The sequence below is a fragment of the Ceratotherium simum genome, chromosome 9 (genome assembly GCF_057802395.1).
Source record: "Ceratotherium simum simum isolate JZ-2026a chromosome 9, ASM5780239v1, whole genome shotgun sequence".
In the NCBI taxonomy this organism is placed as follows: Eukaryota; Metazoa; Chordata; class Mammalia; order Perissodactyla; family Rhinocerotidae; genus Ceratotherium; species Ceratotherium simum.
In genome coordinates, this window is record NC_141908.1 from 37,967,765 (window position 1) to 37,984,416 (window position 16,652).

At 36.0% G+C, this 16,652-nt stretch overlaps 1 non-coding gene across 1 annotated transcript; it reads right to left on the reverse strand.

Annotated features, from left to right (window-relative positions):
* Positions 1–15,469: 15,469 nt before the first annotated feature.
* Positions 15,470–15,660, reverse strand: LOC147916270 (U2 spliceosomal RNA). Its single transcript, XR_015553295.1, has one exon. It is a non-coding gene; the product is annotated as a U2 spliceosomal RNA (small nuclear RNA).
* Between the last annotated feature and the right edge of the window lie 992 nt (positions 15,661–16,652).

Sequence of the window (16,652 nt, forward strand, 5' to 3'; positions counted from 1 at the left end):
TACCCAACTTTAAATAAAATCTTGACATTTTGCCGATATTTGCTTCAGAATTATTTAAAGAAGTAAAACATTACAGATATAGTGGAAGCTCCTTTTATAACCTTCTTCAATTCCTGTCCTCTTTCTTCCCTGAGGTTATCGCTTCTCCAAAACTTGATATTTATTCTTTCCATTAAAGTTTTTATTCTATTACTGCGTATGTATGTATCCTAAGTATAAACTTAGCATGTTTTCAAACACTACTCCCTACATATAACTTTGCTTTGTTCACTCAATATAGTTCTATGGATTTATTCCTGTTGATATATATAGCTCAAGTTTATTCATTTTAAATACTGTGTAATATTCATTGTATGCATTTCACTATCTGTTCCTTTTTAAAATTATTTACATATTTTCAATATTACCAACCACGTTGTAATGAATATTTTTGTCCATGTCTCATTTTGTGCATGTGTCAGAGTTTCTCTTAGATGTATTCCAGTAGGTGCAATTCGTATGTTGAATGATATGAACAAATTCTAACTAACTAGATCTTGCCAGAGCAAATGTTCCAATCTACATGCCTGAAAGCAGTGGCTGAGAGTCCCTCATGCTCTGCAGTCTCACCATCACTTGAAATTATTCAACTTTTACATTATGGTCAATGAGAACTGTGCTAATTTTATTGTTGTTTTAAGTACTACAGTTGAGTTAAATAGGTAAATTGGTCATTTTGACTTCTTTTCTGTGAATTTCTTTTTCATCTCCCCTCTCTTCCTTTTAAATAGTGTTTTTTTTCCTTATTAATTTGTTATGGCTTTCTAAATATTTTGGATATTGATCTTTTGTCAGTTAAATGAGATGCAAATAACTTTTCCTAGGTTGTGCTTACATTTCACATCTCTTAAGACCATTTTTCCAAGCAGTTTTAGTTTTACAGAAAAATAACACTGAACATACAGAGTTTCTATATACCCTATCTCTGCCAACATTTTCCCCTATTATAAACATCTTGCTTTCTTGTGGTACGTTTGTTACAACTGATGAACCAATATAGATAATTATTGTTAACTAAAGGCTATAGTTTACATTAAGGCTCACTCTTCATATTGTATAGTCTATGGGTTTTAACAATGCATAATAGCGTGTATCCACCATTACAGTATTGTACAGAATAATTTCACTGCCCTAAAAATGCCATGAGCTCCACCTATTTATCCCTCCCCTCTTCCTACTCCCGAATCTTTGGCAACCACTGGTCTTTTTACTGTCTCCATAGTTTTGCCTTTTCCAGAATATAATATTATTAGAATCATAATATGATTTTTGTCTGTTTGTTTTTTTGGTGAGGAAGAGTGGCCCTGAGCTAATATCTGTTGCCAATCTTCCTCTTTTTGCTTGAGGAAGATTGTTCTGAGCTAACATCTGTGCCTATCTTCTTCTATTCTGTATATGGGATGCCACCACAGCATGGCTTGATGAGCAGTGTGTAGGTCTGCACCCAGTACCCGAACCTGCAAGCCCCAGGCCTCAGAAGTGGAGCACATGAACTTAACCACTATGCCACCAGGCCGGCCCTAAATTGTCCTTTTAGTTTATCTTCTTTCACTTAGCAATATGCATTTAAGTGTCCTCTATGTCTTTTTGTGGTTTGGTAGCTCATCTCTTTTTATCACTGAATAATATTCCATTTTAAGGATATACCATATTTTTTTTTCCATTTACCCATTGAAGGACATCTTGGTTGATTCCAATTTTTGGCAATTTTGAATACATTTGCTACAAACATTCATGTGTAGGTTTTGGTATGGTCCTAAATTTTCAACTCATTTAAGTAAACGCACAGGAGTGCAATTGCTAGTTCATATGGTAAACTTGAGTTTAGTTTTGTAAGAGCCAAACTGTCTTCCAAAGTGGTTGTACCATTTTGCATTCCCACCAAAAATGAATGAGAGTTCCTTTTGCTCCACATTGTCTCTGGCATTTGATGTTGTCAGTGTTTTGGATTTTAGCCATTCTGATAGATGTATTGTATTAATCATATTTCTTATTTTCTGTGCTTTATGATGCGTTGACATTTTGGGGCCTTGCTATTGGTGAGAGACCTCTCCTTCTAGGACTAGTTAATTCCTAGAGATACTAAATGAGTCTCTTGTGACAGTGACTTTCATATGGAAACCAACCAATCCAAAACTCATAACCCCCAGCCACATCCTTTATGGAACTCTCACATGCCAAGTTGATATTCTCCTGCACTTATCAACCCAGGGCCAGGTACCAGATAACTCGGGACAGCCTCTACACTCCAGAGCCTGCTGAAATTATTAAAACTAGCCAATCCTCAACCTGTTTACCTTGCCTCACCTATTTCTTCCTGTGAAAACCACAATCAAGGCTATTATCCTTATTTCCTTTGTTCTATCTGCCTCCTGATTGATCCTGGTGTTCCATGTATGGCCCTCTTTGGTGTGCTGTGCCTCCTGTTTTTAGAGATCTGTGAGTACAGAAACTTCTTCCTTCATTGCAGTCATTTCTGTGTCTGCTTGTCCCACCATAGCTGATTAAACAAATCCTGGGTACATTTTAAAATGTGTGGTGGTCTCTCATTGTTGTTTTAATTTGCAGTTCCCTAATGATATAGAATGTTGAACGTATTTTCATATGCTTATTTGCCATCTGTATATTTTCTTTGGTGAGGTGTATGTTCAGATATTTTGCTCATTTTAAAAACTGAGTTGTTTTCTTATTGTTGAGTTTTAAGAGTTTTTTGTATATTTTGATTATAAGCCCTCTTCAGATATGTGTTTTGCAAAGACTTTTCTCCCTGGCTGTGGTTTGTCTTTTCATTCTCTAAACAGGGACTTCATCAGTGCAGAAGTTTTTAACTTAATGAAGTTCAACTTATTAATTTTTTTTCTTTCATGCATTGTGCTTTAGGTGTTATATCTAAACTGTAACTACCAAATCTAGATTTTCTCTTCTGTTATTTTCCAGAAGTTTTATAGTTTTGCATTTCTATGATCCATTTTGAGTTAATTTTTCTGAGAGATGTAAGTTCCGTGTCTCGATTCTTATTTTCGCATGTGGATATCCAGTTGTTCCAACACCATTTGCTGAAAAGATTATCCTTTCTCCACTGACATGTCTGTACTCCTTTGCCAAAGAAAATTGACAGTATTTGTGTGGGTCTATTTCTGGGCTCTCTATTCTGTTCCATTGATCTATTTGTCTATTCTTTCACCAACACCACACTGTTTTTGTCACTACAGCTTTATAGTAAGTCTTGAAGTTGGATAGCATCAATCTTCCAACTTTTTGTTCTTCAGAATTACGTTGGCAATTCTGAGTCTTTTGCCTTTTTATATAAACTTTAGAATTAGTTTGTCAATATCAAAATAAATAAATAACTGTATGAGATTTATATTGTGATTGCTTTGAATCTATAGATTGTGTTGGGAATAAGTAACATTCAATAAATTTGGGTTTTTCTATTCGTTACCATGGAATATCTTTCCATTTATTTAGATTTTCTTTTATCAGAGTTTTGTAGTTTTTCTCATATAGATCTAGAACATATTTTATTAGATTTATATCTAAGTATTTCATTTTTGGGAGTGCTAATGTAAATGCTGTTATGTTTTAATTTCAAATTCCAATTCTTTATTGCTGGCATATAGGGTATATAGGAAATAATTGACTTTTGTATATTAATCTTGTATTTTGAAAACTTGCTATAATTGCTAATTAGTTCCAAAAGTTTTCTTGTTGAGTCTTTGGGATTTTTCTACAGAGACAATCATATCTGCAAACAAAGACAGTTTTATTTCTTCCATCTCAATTTGTATACCTTTTATTTCCTTTTCTTGTCTTATTGAATTAGCAAGGACTTCCAGCATGTTGTTGAATAGGAATGGTGACAAGACATATCTTTGTCTTGTTCTCAGTCTTAGGAGGAAAACATATAGTTTCTCACCATTAAGTATGAGGTTCGCTGTGGGTTTTTTGGCATATGTTCTTTATCAAGTTGAGGAAGTACTCCTCTATTTCTAGTTAGCTGAGAGATTTTATCATGACTGGGTGCTGGATTTTGCCAAAGGCTTTTTCTGTAGCTATTGATATGGTTATATGATTTTTCTTCTTTAGACTGTTGTTGTGAAGATAACATCAATTGATTTTTTTGAATGTTGAAGGAGCCTTGCATATCTGCAATAAATCTCATTTGGTCATAGTATCTAATTATTTTTATACATTGTTGGATTCAGTTTGCTTTTTTTTTTTTTAAAGCATTCTGTACCTATGTTCATGAGAGAGATTGATCTATAATTTTCCTTTCTTTTATTGTCTTTGTCTGGTTTTGACATTAGAGTAATCCTGGCCTCATAAAATGAGTTAGTAGTGTTCCCTCTACCACTATTTTTTGGAAGAGATTGTAGAGAACTGGTATCTTTTCTTCTTTAAATGTATGGTAGAATTCATCAGTGAATCCCCTCTGGGCCTGGTGCTTTCTGTTTTGGAAGGTTACTAATTATTGATTCAATTTCTTTGATAGATATAGGCCTATTCAGGTTATCTATTTATCCTCGTGTGAATTTTGGAAGATTGTGTCTTTCAAGGAATTTGTCAATTTCATCTAAGTTATCAAATTTTTGGGCATAGACTTGTTCATAATATTCATTTATCATGTTTTTAGTGTCCATGGAATCAGTAGCAATGGCTCCTCTTTCATTTGTGATATTAATAATTTGTCTTATTTTTTTTCTTGGTTAGTGTGGCTAGAAGATTACCAATGGTGTTGATTTTTTCAAAAGGAATGCATCAGTAAATGTATTTACTCTTCTAGTTCAATTACAATTATACCTTAATATCCTATGACCTAAAACCTAAATTGTAAAGATAACCAGCACCTATATACCTTATATAAAGTAGTGTGGGAAAGGGAGAGCATAAGGGAGAGAAAAAATTTAAATACACACAAATATATTTATAAGGAAGAAGCCATTCCTATTCTCATTCTGCAGCTAGTCACGGAGTTGTAGTTGGTATTTAAAACTTTATTCATCCTCTTCATGTTTTCTTTGCCTTCAATCAACACCTCAGCTGTTTTATATTCTTTACCTGATGATTTTACCTAACTATTCACTCTGGAAGTGTCTTTCTTATTAGAGGTTCCACCAGTATTTAATTCTAGTAAGCTTCCATTAATTTTCTTTCCGGCTATGAAAGTATTAGTAGACATCCCCCCAAAACTCCTGAGTTCATGCTATACTACTTTCTGCTCCATTATTTCGCAACTACTGGCAATCCCTTGATAATCAGAATCAGTCTTCCCATCTGTGGTAGTTTTAAAATGTCTGCAAATTCTTCCTTTAAATGATTGAGTATAATTGAACCCTCCTTCAATATGGGCTGTCTTTAGTGACACTTTTATGAATAGAATGTTGCAGAAATGACATACAGATCAAAAAAGGTGATACTGCTTCCATCTGAAATCCAGCCTTCAGTCTTTGAGCCACACTAACTGATGCTAGGTAGAGTAGAGACAGATGTCCCAACTGAGTCCTGCCCAAATTTCAGATTTATGAGCAAAACAGATGTTATCTTTTTAAACTGCTAAATTTGGGGATGGTTTATTACTCAGTAATAGAGGACATGTTTCGGTACTTGGAAGTAGATTGCTGCCATAATATAAACTTAAAATATGTGGTAGTGGCTTTGCAATTGGGTCATGAGTGGGATCTGGAAGGACCAGGAGGATAATGTTAGTGAAAACTTAAGCACCTTGAAGAGATTGTTAGCAGAAGACTGATGGCCCATGAAAGGGCTATGGGTGAAGGGTTAAGAGAAAGTGAGGAAAGTGTTACTATAAGCTGGAAAAAAGGAGGCTGTTGCTCTGTGGTGGTAGAAAGTTTAGCAATACTGTCACCTGCAGTAATATGGAAAATAGAAAATGTACTCAATGAACTGGATGATCTACCTAAGGATAATTTTAGACATAGTATTGAAGGTCTTTCCTGGCTTATCCTAGCTGCCTATAGTAAAATGTTAGAAGGAGAGAAAAGCTGAAGAAAGAAATGTTAAGTATCCAAAATTTGCTTCATTTGAAAAACAAAAACAAACTGTTTTTTATTCCCAGTCTTTCCAGATGGCAAACAACGCTAAATTTAAAAACTAGCTTCTGGGTAGATATGAAATCCAGGTTCCTGTCAGGAATATAGTCTAAAGATTAAGCCTAAGGAATGAGTTTAAAACTCTTTGATAAAACCTGAAAAAGATTTAATTTAGTACCTCAAACAGACAAAAATCCCTGTAATAATATTACAGACGTGCCTCACAGATTCTTTCCAATAAAAAATAGAGCTTTTAAGAATCTTAAAGGTGTTGTCTCACAACAGCCTTATAGCAAGCCCAATTTAAAGAAGGGCTTATCTCCATGAGATTTATAAGTGTGACTTTTATCTAATGGAATGAACCCAATAAGACTCAAGGAAAGTCACAAAGAGTTTAAGAAAATGATTTTGGTGGAAACACAACCAGCTTGGACTAAAAGAGACAGAGACAGTACAACATTAAAAGAGGACCCCTGAACTACTATGGGCAGGAAACAGGTTGCAGAATCTATTTAGCTATAAATACTGGCAATTTCTTATGAAAAGGCAGGATGACTCAGAGGGTGAACCAAGTGTTCAAAGGGCGGAGTCAGTAGACATGGAGAATCATCCCCAGGCATTAGAACCGAGCCCTGACCAAGATTATGGAAACTTGTGCCTACCTGGATTCCAGAATTGCTATGGACTAGAGACTCTTGAGTATCCATAATTTCTCCCTTTTTTGAACAGAAAGTTTATAGAAGCTGTCTTATCCATGTCCTTCCATTGTGTATTGGATGTGTGGAGGGCAGATAACTTGTCTCTTTAGTTTACAGGTCTTCAGATCAAGAGGACCTGTATTAAAGGAGCTATACTTGAAGAACTACAAGCAAGAAGCCTCATCTGTATCTGGATCTGGTTTAGATGATGATGTTCTGGACCTAAGATATGAGCCTGATGTTATAATAGACGAGAATTTGGGAGAGTATGGAGGAGGAGTGAGTGTATTTTGCATGTAGGAGAAATATAAACAATTTGTGGACAGAGGGTAGAGTTTGGTCATTTAAAAATGGCCTCAAGTTCTTTGACAGTCTTTCCATCAAATGGAAGAGTCCAATTCTTCTCCTTTTGAATTTGGGCCAGCCTTAGGAACTTGTATTTAACACATATAAGATGTGGCAGAAGTAATCCTGCGTGACTTCCAAAGCCAGGTTAGAAAAGATAATACGTATAGTTTTCACTCTGTGGATATTTGGCCTCTTGAAATCTTGCCACTGTGCTGTGAGAAAGCCAAGTGACAACATGGAAAGCCCACATACAGATGTTCCAATCCCAGACCCAGCTGAGGTACCGGCCTACAGCCCGCATCAACCAGCAGACATATGAGTGATTGGGCTTTCAGTTGATTCCAGCCCCTAGCCTTTGAGCCATCCTAGCTGACTCTGAGTGGAGCAGGGATAAAATGCCTCCACTGAGCCTGATCAATTGAAGATTTTTGAGCAAACTAAATGTTACTGTTTCTCGAAGTCACCGATTTTGGGCTAGCTTGTTACATAGTAATACATGCCAGAGCACAGGAAATATAGCAGTCTTGCTCTCTGCCTGTTGATTCCTTGGCCTGAGGAGCCTCAGCTTTCAGTTGAATGTAGCCATTATTATGCATTCTGGTGGAAACATTCCTTCATCCGTAACTATGACTTCTAAACTAGCAGCAACACAGTTGCAGAGGTGGCAAGCCAATTATTTTCTAGCACGCTGTTTGGTGTAATCAATGCTACTCCAACTTCCACTCTTTGGTTCTCGGGCTCATGTACACTGATAACGTGAGAAACAGCATCACTTATTTGTTGATGACACAGAACATGAATTGTACCTTATGGAACTAGCATTGCTAGATTTAGAAAATAAAAATAAGGATGCTCAGTTAAATTTGAATTTCAACATAAACAAAGAATAATTTTTTAGTACAAGGATGTCCCATGCAACATTTGGGATATACTTACACTAAAAACTTTATTCATTATGTGAAATTCAAATTTAACTGTGTGTCCTGTATTTTATCTGAGAATTCTATGTCGAATAAACACCCAACTTCACAAAAATGTTACCCCCAGCTGGCTATTTCATCATTCTATAAAGTCAACTGCTCTGGACAATGAGGTACATGTTAAATGTAGTGAAATCTATCAATGTATGCCCACTACCTCACTTCTTTTACAATAAAATGAATTACTAGTCAAAGTAATATTGTAGAATACATTTGGCAGAGAATAGGGCCTTCAGTAAGTAGGTGATGGAGATGAGCTCAGAAGAAATGTGAGTAGTCAAAGAGAAACCTTTTTTGAGAATTCTAGGAAAGGTACATATCTTCCTTTTGAGGTGGTTCGGGTCCAATATAATAAATCTGCCTCTCAGCTGGCTGATCCACCTGGGCTATGGCTCCATAGCAGCCACTCGAATAGGACCCAAAAGCCCAAGTAAATTGAGAGGGTAGATGACCCAGACTCATTGCATCCACTCATGCTGCACTGCCTCCTCTCCCTCAAATAGATCCTATGCCCTCATGTGTGGTTTCCTGCAAATGTTCACCAAAGAAGAAAAAAAATCAGCCTAGTTTAAAGATGGCGATGTCCAGAGTGGACTATGGTAAAATCACAGCCCTACACAGAATTGCCCTAAAGGATAGTGGGGAAGGGAAAACTTCCTACGACAAGAGTTAGGAGCAATACTTCTAGTTGTTCTTTTCTGGAGGACTACATGGATGAGAGGTATGCATCTACACTGATTAGTGGACAGTGGCTAACAATCTATCTAGAGGGTCAGGGACTTCAAACGAGCAAGATTGTGGATGAGGTCATTATTGTTAAGAAGGTGTGAGGAAGAAGTATGTGGATATGTTTATAAGGAAGGCTCTTAATGATCAGGTAGAGAAGAAAGCTCTTTTGTGAATGTTATTCAGCCCCTTTCCTAAGCCCCTTTAGTGCTTGCTTGAGCAAGGATGAATAAAGTAACAAAACTGTAGGGATATGGGGTTACATATGTTGCATTAGTTAGAATAGGTTAGGCAGTGGTAACAAACAGACCCCCAAATTTACAATGGTCCAAACACAATGAAAATGTATATGTCATGTTCATTACCATCCAAGGCACATTTTTTTTGGTAGGTAGGTGGCTCAGTCCTATAAAAGACTTCCATGTTTACTGGAATGTATGCTAACTTTTTCTAGTGAATATGTAAGAGAATATGGTCAGGGCAGTCTATTTTAACAGCAACAGAATGCTATAGTTACCAAGCACATAGAGAGAGAATCAAATATTGCCTAGAGTCCTACAAAATTGTTCTTCAGTAGGAGTGACACTTTGGAGATTACTTCTGACATATTTTGAGACTTTGAATCTTTTCAAATACCCCATCAATGACTATAGCATTTGAAAATATTTCTAGAACACTGAGAGGTTGATAACCATTGGTATAAGAGTCATTTGTAATTAAAAAGAGTGATTTACATGCCCATCTTATCTGCTAGACTGTGCAGTCCTCTAGAACAATGACCATTTTATTTGTCTTTGATTTCCATTCTTCAGAGAGTGCCTAATAGAGTGAAGTCTCAATGAAATTAAGTGAATTTACCTAAAGGAATTATGTATTCCTTTTAAAGAATGTAAATGGACACAATGACAAATCAGCACACTGAGAAGATTAGAAGTGATATTGAGAACTGAATCCTGAAGTCTTGACTTCGGTGCTTTCAACACACGCCACAAAAGCGGTTCTGCATTTGTTTCTTAGTTGAGTTAAATCTGGTCAGGGCATAGGAGACTCTGCTTCCTGATGACTATTTAGTTCATGATAGGAAATCACTCCAGTCTCTGAGTGGGGTGTATGAAGAGTAACACGGAAAACAAAGAAAATAAATCTATTTTGTACAATTATCTTTTTATAAGATGCAGAAAAAGTGCTTCAAACCACATGGTATAGGAAACTGCTGAAAAAAAAATAGAAAAAAGAGATTACTATACGCATTAGGCAAATTCAATTTGCACATAAATTAGAAACTTGAGTAGCAACAGTTTGAAGAGTGGTGAAGAAAAGCCACTGTATCAGCAGGTTTACAATCTAGCCAGTTTGGTATCATGACTGAGTTATAAATAATGACACCTCAATCTGTTCGTCAAATATATTTTATGAATAGTTTAGAATTTTTAGAGCACGTGTCATAAGTTCAGAAATAAAGTCTAATTAACTAAAGGGGAACATACTAGCAAAAAAGCATTCTGACTTCATAAAAATTTCTTCTGTGTGCTGATTAAAATGGGTCATGCTTGCACCTAGAAAACACTGCTAGTTTTTAAAGAAGCATTTAGTTTCAGGTTAAAGGTTTGTCATGATCTATGTATGCCAATTGGAGAAAGGCTTTTCTTTGATGTCTTTCATATGACATGATCAATATTTTCTTAGTCCTTGTTTATTTGTCAGAAGTACAGACAGATGAATCTTAAACTTTTCAAAAACCAATTCCAGTTTCTTCTTTGATGTTATTTCTGAAAAAAATCTTGTATAAAGTGAGATTTTAAAATCACTGAAAATATAACATTTAAAATTCTTATAGAGAGGTGATATGATCAAACCACAGAATGACAGAATGATTTGCTATAGTTCTAAAGGATTAGTAAATAGCATGAGTTGCATTTAATTTTTCAGTTGAGTGTCCTCCATTGAGAAAAGTGTGACTTCCTATGCTGAAGAAAATGTTAAAAGAGAATTGTGATCCCAGACAAGATGTAGAGACTCCTGATGTGATAGATATTGATAGCTGTTCACCAAAATCTCTTTCCTCTTCTTCCTGGACACAGAGCTAGACTATATTTTCCAGCTTGTCTTGAAGTTAGATGTAGGCATTTGACTTCATTCTAACCAATGGGATGTGAGAGGTGTCTCCAAGTAAGGCCTATAAAACCTCTCCTATGGGCTCCTTCATACTCTTTCCCCTTCTGCCTACTGGATGTAGATGATGATAAGACACTAGGAGATAGGAGCACCACAAGATGGAAAGATTATTGTTAAGTGAATCACCATGCAGAGGACAACTCCCTATGGACAAAGAACACGTGTGTCTTGGGCTATTAGGAAATGAGAAATAAATTTCTACAGTGTTTGAGTATATATATACATATATGTACATATATATATTCATTCTATTATTTTCAGTATTAGCCTATCCTAATATATCTGGTTATAATAACTTTCTTTTATCTTAATTTATTGAGCAATAGGGAATAAAAAATAGGAAAAAAAACCCTTATAGGATGGACTATACCATATGCTTGCTTATAAAGCAAACTCTGCAGGTTTCCCTGGGGGTTACTTACTAAATGCTTTGAGAAGACAAATGTTGGCTTTGGTCTGATAGATGATGAAGTGTGCAACACTGGGAGATTACGGGGTGCTTTGGAACACGGTGTGACTTAGTAGGGATGGTGTCTGGATTTCTCAGTTCCGGTTTCCTATTTTATTTCTTAGGATTTCCAGATTTTGAAAGCTTTAGGTCTGTCATACTATAATGTAAAGACTCATTCCAAAAGCAATGGAAAACAGTTTCTCTTTTGTAGTAAACTCTTACACATCCCCATTTGTATGCAATGTTTTTGTTTTCATGTATTTTTTGTGGCTGTCACTGATATGCTAATGATATGCTATTGCTATCTGGAATGCATTCAGCTACACACCACTGATTTCATTTTTGTGCAGAGAAGCACAAACTTGAGACTTTAGCAATGATTACAATCTTCTGCTCAGTGAAGAAAGGCAGGGCGGCACAGATTTAGATACACAATCCAAAAAAAAGAATGGCAATAATCTTATTAACCTTGGATTTTCCATCTCCTTTGAGTCTTCATGTTGCAGAGTGAGAATTCTGGCAGGTGGTGGCCAAATTTAAATTTTGTTGTTGATTTACTACCAACCCAATACTCATCCAGGAAATAAAAGGAGGAAAGTGCTGATATGGAAACAAATCAGAAACTGAAATTTCAAAAAATTTTTAAAATTAGTGTGCTGTTAACCAAAATGGAAATTATTTTGTATTTCTCTCAATACTTGTTAAGGAATTAAAATGCATGACCATACGATGGAAATATATATGTGTGTGCACACATATTTTTGTGTGTGTATATATATTCTCCATTATTTAACATTTAATTTTTAAAATAATCCTTAGAGAAAATTCCATATTTTGGAAAAATAAGACACTACACATATCCATATATTTCAGTAATCATGCCTGAAAAAGCACTGGTAAATGATTTTATGTCAATTTAAGAGACATTTAATGAGAGCCAACTACATATCCAAAAGACCCTGGGCTAACAGGTGAAGAAAAAGGTATGAATAAGACATACTCCATACCTTCAACCTCTAGAGAAGCTCTCTTTGACTAATCAGAAGTGAACGTTAATTGCCAATATACTTTCTACCTTATTGGGGATAAGTGATCACTTTCTTTGGATTTTGCTTGCATATCTACTAAACTAAGTACCATATTTCCACCTATTGGGAAGTTGCATAAACCATGGTTTAGGAATTAGAAAGTTGCGTTCAAATTCCTGGTTTCAACACATATAGCTCTGTGTTGGGGAGGTTCTGTGCAGGAGTGTTACTTAATCTCACTCTGCCTCAGGTATCTCATCTGAAAATGTGTATAATAAATGAACCTAATATACATAAAAGACTTAATAAGTGCTGGATACATGGTACGTGATCAATAATCGTGCTTGAAGGAAGAGGTATATCTACAAACAACTTTGAAGCATTGTGCAAATAACTGAAAAAATTAACTTGTTTTTAGAACAAATTGTACACATTCATTTGCAGCATATATAATTTGATTTACTACTCATAGACCTCATCTGAAGTCAAAGAGCTCACCTTTTCGAGAAGGGGAAGCTGGGTTTCAGAGGGGTTGAGGGATTTACCCTAGATCATCAAACTGGTAAGTGGCAGGGATGGAGATTTTGGTCCAAATGTGTGTGACTCCACCACACCTCACAGCCCTACTGAAAAGTTAAACTGCTAAGCAATGGCAAACGCTATCAGGAGTGAAAATACTCACACAAATCAGTCTGGAAAAACTCAAATATTAATGAACCATCCAAGTCAAGATCAAAATTGCCTCATTTTTAAAATTAGATTCTTTAAATGTCTGTTTCCACTTATAGACTACTGTTGGGTGTTTTTCTAGGCCAGCAGAGCTGAAGAGCTAGAGCTGCTCTGAATGTGGGCACTGTCCAACCTGTCCTACTGTGTGTGTGGCCCTGAGTAGAGCCTCCCTCTAATCTTTGACATGACACATATTCTTTGATGTAGATAACATAAGCCACTATTCATAGTTGTTATTTGCACTTAAGTATCTGGCTGCACAGTGACTAGGTGTTAATAATCCCACCACCTACAGTTTATAAGCATGCTGTCGTGTGAGCCTTAGAGTGGAAGGAGGCACAGCAGTGGATTGAGGACCATGGTTGTGAACATGCCTTGGGAGAAATGGCTTCCTTTGGGTGATGTACAAGCAACTTTACCCATGTGATCAGAGAGGCTTATTTCCCTTCTTATCCTTCCATTGTTCCTTCATTAAAATATCCCCCTTCCTAATCACCTACCCCCCATCATTTTATTTTGGACTGATAAAAATCCACTTACTCCTTCCATGAAAGACAGGGTTTCAGCATTTAATAAAGAGGGTGAATTATTGTTTAAGAGGTGGTTTTCAAATTGAGAAAGGGGCCTAACATTCAAATAATTAAGGTATGATAGTAATTAAATGGAGCATGATGTTTTAGTTCCCCACTACCTGAGATTTTAGTAATATTTAAAGTCCTTCTGAATATTTAATAGGAAAACAAGTTTACTGCTTACTCCCTAAATTCATTGAAATTCAGAAAAACAAAGACAAAAGTGTCTAACAATCGTCTAAAAGGGATTATTAGGTCTTTTCCAAAGGATATTTGGGAATCCTTAAACCGTGAAAGTGGCTCTTATGTTTCACAAGGCAGCCACTCACTACTTATTTACCTCAAATTAGAGATTTCTTAAAATTCTTTGTAAAATTGGACAGGTGCATGTTGTAACAAGCGACATTTAGCAATTTGACTGTGGAGCACATTTTCCAAGACTAAAACTGATGGCAATGTGTGTATGGGATGCTTTAGAGAGTGCTATCCAATTGAGCTTTCTGTGATGAGGGAAATATTTTCTATCTACACTGTCCAATATGGTAGCCAATAGCCACATGCGGTTACTTGAAATGTGGCTAGTGTGATTTTAATTGAATTTAAATTTAAATATGCAGCTAGGGGCTACTGTATTGGATACTACAGCTTGAGACTACTGATGTTATTTTGTCATTGGTTTTTAGTGATTTAAAAAGATAATAAAATCGAGGTGATAGAGCTTTAAAGTCTAGCAGATGATGGTAGCAGCCATTTTACCTTGCTGTTAGTAGCACTTTGCGTATTTCCTTTTAGATTGAGACTTCTCAATAATTTCAAAGTAGAAAAAGAATATGTTCTTTGTTTAGATATGGTCATTTAAGAAAATTGTTGCTACCATTTCCTGGCTGATTTAAATACTTTAACCTATCATTCATTTCTTTTCAGGGATAAATTTGTTTTCAGATTTCTATCCAATGATGGGGAGTCATGCCTCACAGGCCTGACAGGTTTCACATGAGAGCATATTGACATATTTATTGGCTACCAATGGGTATAATAAAATGGGCAAAATGAACAAAGGATAAGGTAGTTCATGCAGCATGTAGTCCCATTATTTTGCAATATAAAAAATCCTCATCTTATTGTAGATCAAAAAGCATTTCACAAATTCCCCAAACAAACACAAATAAAGGGAGAAACATAAAACTACATAACTCCATGGAATAATGTTCAGCAGCAGTGGGAAATGTAATGGTTCAGCATTAAGTCATTAGGTTGAACAGAATCAGTACATGAAGTCAAAGTTATGAGAGACCAATCATCTGCCTCTATTGTAATTCTCTTTCATCCCTACATTGAGAGACCTGTCTGCTGCAGAAGCAGCAAGCTGCACATATCCTAGATGCAATGGAGACACCAAGGGCTGTATGTGAGAAATGTGCCAGTTCCACTGCTCTCAGGAAATTCCTGCTGCGTGGGGAGTTTGGACCTAAATCACTGTGGACAATGTGTGGTGAAGAGAGGATGAAAAATCAAGGGAAACAAAGTTCTTTGGAGTGGAGTAATGTACACACAGGTGTGGATCTATATCCAGTAAAGAAACAGTGACAGCAACAACAACAACACACACACACATATTCTAAGAAATGTGAAGTGAAAATCAGGCTTTACTCAGAAAAACTTTTTTTGTGTGTGTGTGGTGCACCATTCCTGGAGGAACTGTAATACCAGGTCGATGAGTGGAGTGGACGGAGCAAGCTCCTATTCCATCTCCCTGCTCGAAAAATCCATTTAATATATTGTCCTTGGATAGAGGACGTATCAGATATTAAACTGATAAGAACAGATACAATGCTTGATCTTAGCCCAAAGGCCGAGAAGCGATGAGAAAAACAGTTTTTTAGACTTCTCTAAGTGATAATTGAATCTAATGTTTTAATCAAAAGAATAGAGGAGACAATTGTTTCTCATATTTTGACAGAAATTTATTCGTCGATTTCCCCCAATAAGACTTTGCAGAAGTGTTTTTTGAAGATACTTTGGAATAAATCACAAACAGGTGGAATTAATAGAAGCATGTTGTGTGAAATACAAAATGGAAAGAAACTATCTGAATCATTTAGTTCGTGAGCTGTCTTTTCTTGAAATCTCTAGATAGTCACCCTTATTTCTTTCACTGACATTAAGTGTTCACACATCATAACATACATACATTAAATTTACAGATAAACCAGTGGCTATGGCTGTGGGAAGTAGCATCTTAATGTGGGAATCAATTTTACCTTTTATTTTCATTTTCGTTTCCTTGTAATTTTTATTTGGTAGTTTGCCTGGACAAAATTCTTTTTAGTGGCTCTCAGTCTCTCTAATTTTATCTAACTTTTCATCAACAAGAAGAATGCAGAAAATTAACCAGAAGCAATTACTTCATGAAGTAAGTTTATTTCTGGTATAAGCTGTAGGAAATAAGACTAGAAAGCTCTATTCTGAAATGCTCTTCTTTTTTTTCTTATTGTAGTAAAAAATACATTAAATTTACCATTTTAACATTTTTTTAATATAATTTTATTTATTTATTTTTTTTTCCCCGAAACCCCAGTAGTTGTACGTCATAGCTGCACATCCTTCTAGTTGTTGTACGTGGGACGCGGCCTCAGCATGGCCGGAGAAGCCGTGCGTCGGTGTGCGCCCGGGGTCCGAAACTGGGCCGCCAGCAGCGGAGCGCGCGCACTTAATAGCTAAGCCACGGGCCGACCCACCATTTTAACATTTTTAAGTGTATGGTTCAGTGGTGTTAGGTATGTTCACATTGTTGTGCAACAGATTTCTAGAACTCTTTCATCTTGCAAAATTGAAACTCTATACTCATTAAACATT